This window comes from Vulpes lagopus, chromosome 5 (genome assembly GCF_018345385.1).
Source record: "Vulpes lagopus strain Blue_001 chromosome 5, ASM1834538v1, whole genome shotgun sequence".
NCBI classification, from domain to species: domain Eukaryota; kingdom Metazoa; phylum Chordata; class Mammalia; order Carnivora; family Canidae; genus Vulpes; species Vulpes lagopus.
This window is the reverse complement of record NC_054828.1, coordinates 130,446,804-130,449,416: the sequence shown is the minus strand read 5'-3', so window position 1 is coordinate 130,449,416 and position 2,613 is coordinate 130,446,804. Positions and strand designations below refer to the sequence as shown.

Sequence of the window (2,613 nt, the reverse complement as noted above, 5' to 3'; positions counted from 1 at the left end):
TTTTGTACCATCCATGGTTTGGGCATCTACTGGAAGGCGTAGAGTGGGTAAGAGGAGGCTACCATACACAAAATAAAAATGTTAGAGGATTCAATGATGCCAGAAATATTTTCCTCTTTAATTCTTCAAAAAGTTGCTTTGGGAAAAAAATATATAAAATTTTGATAACAGGGGCTCTTCCTTCTGGAGTCACATCGTTTGCCATTTCATAACCTCAATGTCTCCCCAGGTAGGTCCCAAGTTTTGATCCAATAATGACTGTGTGTCAACCATCATACAATCCCACGAGCTGAAATGCTCGCAGCAGCAGCAGCAGCAAGAGCCACGCGAAGCTCTCTGTGCCAAAAGGTTTGAATAAAATGCTCAGTATCATTAGCACAGTCTCTCCCTCTTCCCCATCAATTCCCAGAACCTTGATTTCTTTTAAATCTTCCTTTTAAAATGATCTCATCCTGGCCTAATGATGCTGAATCACAGACACGGTGAGGCAATGCACTTAAGATAATGCATCATCTCGATGGCTCACACAAGTGTAAATATTAAGCAGGATTTCAGTACAGCATTAACTTTTACTGTAACAAGAACCTGCAAAGTAATACTCAGTGCAGCCCACAGCACTGCCACGCTCATTAGATGGCATGAGGAAAATACAAGATAGGATGCGTTCTCCTCTCTGCTATAGGATTCCAGCCAGTTTTGCAGTTTTCTCATCAAGGAGAAGGGGAAAAGCAACATTTTTAGGTAGTGATTTAAACTTTATATATATATAAAGCCATGTGTAAATCTCATGACCCACGGGCAAACATTTTTTTTCCCCTTGCTAGTCCATCATTCTTATGAGCACAGAGTTTGAGCTTGTGAATAAATATATATTAAAAATAATTTTGAAACATGTGACTATAGAATTAAATCTGTCCTGACCCTGGTAATTGAAGCCAGATGCTCAGACAAGGATTCACACTTCACACTTGTGTCCAGATTTTGTGTGTGTTTGTCTAGCAAATCACTATTTCAATTCCAGTTTTGTATGTGTGATCATTATTCACCATGTGCTTTCTCAAAATGCATGGACATGGATTAGGATGGGAAGAACGGAGAGTCTGGGAAAAGATGAGATCATGAAACTTTAGGCATCAGGGCTGGAATGGGTCTTTGGGGGTCTTCTTCCCCAGGAGCCTCGTCTCACAGGCGGTCAAGCCGAGGCCAGTGATAACTGGAGGGCAGAGCCATTCCTGTGTTCAGTGCCCCCACAGACACTAATGGTTGGGGTACAACTGGTGACAGGATGGATGGCCCTGACAAACATGCTTCAGTCTCGTCCTCAAGTGGCTTCCAGCCCCCACGCAGCCTGAGGTGACCTCCAAAAATGGTTCACTAGTTGCTGGACCCAGTTGAAACCCTACAGAATCATGCAAATCGAGAGGTTCAAATCTTCATGTTCACTTTAAGAGCACGCGTGATACTCCCCAGGCCATCAAGGGTATGCATATCCAATAAGCCACCAAGTATCTGAAAGATGTCACTTTGCAGAAGCAGTGTGTGTCATTCTATCGCTACAATGGTGGAGTTGGTAGGTGTGCGCAGGCCAAACAGTGGGGCTGGACATAGGGTAGGTGGCCCAAGGAGAGTGCTGAATTTTTACTGCACATGCTTAAAAATGCACAGAGCAATGCTGAACGTAAGGGTCTAGATGTAGATTCTCAGATTGTTGAGCACATCCAGGTGAACAAAGCTCCCAAGATGCGACGTAGAACTTACAGGGCTCATGGCTGGAATAATCCATACATGAGCTCTCCCTGCCACATCAAGATGATTCTTACTGAAAAAGAGCAGATCGTTCCTAAGCCAGAAGAGGAGGTTGCACGAAAGAAAAAGATAACCCAGAAGAAATTGAAGAAACAAAAACTTATGGCCTGGGAGTAAATTCTGCATAGAATAAATGCAAATATATATATATATTTTTAAAAGTGGCTTCCGGTATAGTAGCAAACACAAATATGTGAACAATCAACTGGAAGAAAGATATATAGTAAGTAAAGTGTGAAGAAAAGAGCAATTCACTCCAAGTGGGGAAAGACAGAAAGTAGAGGCCAGGCTGTGACTTGGGTCCTGGGTGGAATGGCGACACAGGAAGGAAGCATGAGCTGGGGTGATGACATAAGCTAGGCGCAGGAAGATGCTGGGTTGGGCACACATGGGTGTTTAGGTGGAGGGGCTATGGAGGGCAGGTGAAGGGGCTACTTTTGACGGGCGGGAAGACACCAACCAGACCACAGAAGTCTTGCCAACCTGTCCAATGAGGAGAAATTTTAGGAATGGAGCAATGCAGTCTTCGATGTATTTGGAAACCACTCACTGGTCAAGTGAGAATGAAAACAGAGATCTTCTGACCCTGAACCTTCCTTCACCATGTCACAGCCTCCCATGAATTTCTGCACGATAAGATGGTTTTGTTGTCAGTAAAACAAAAGAAGCAACATGCGCTGAGCCCAGCCCAGTATCAGAGAAAGACCTAGTGACGAGGATAGTTGGTAGCTCACAGCACTTCCCAGCTGCAAAGAAGTTTCACTTGGCTCCTGTTTCCTCTAGGAGCACAACAAGCATCACCTTAAT

General features: G+C 43.9%; 1 pseudogene; it reads left to right on the top strand.

Annotated features, from left to right (window-relative positions):
- Positions 1-1,401: 1,401 nt before the first annotated feature.
- Positions 1,402-1,923, top strand: LOC121491990 (annotated as a pseudogene).
- Positions 1,924-2,613: the final 690 nt, after the last annotated feature.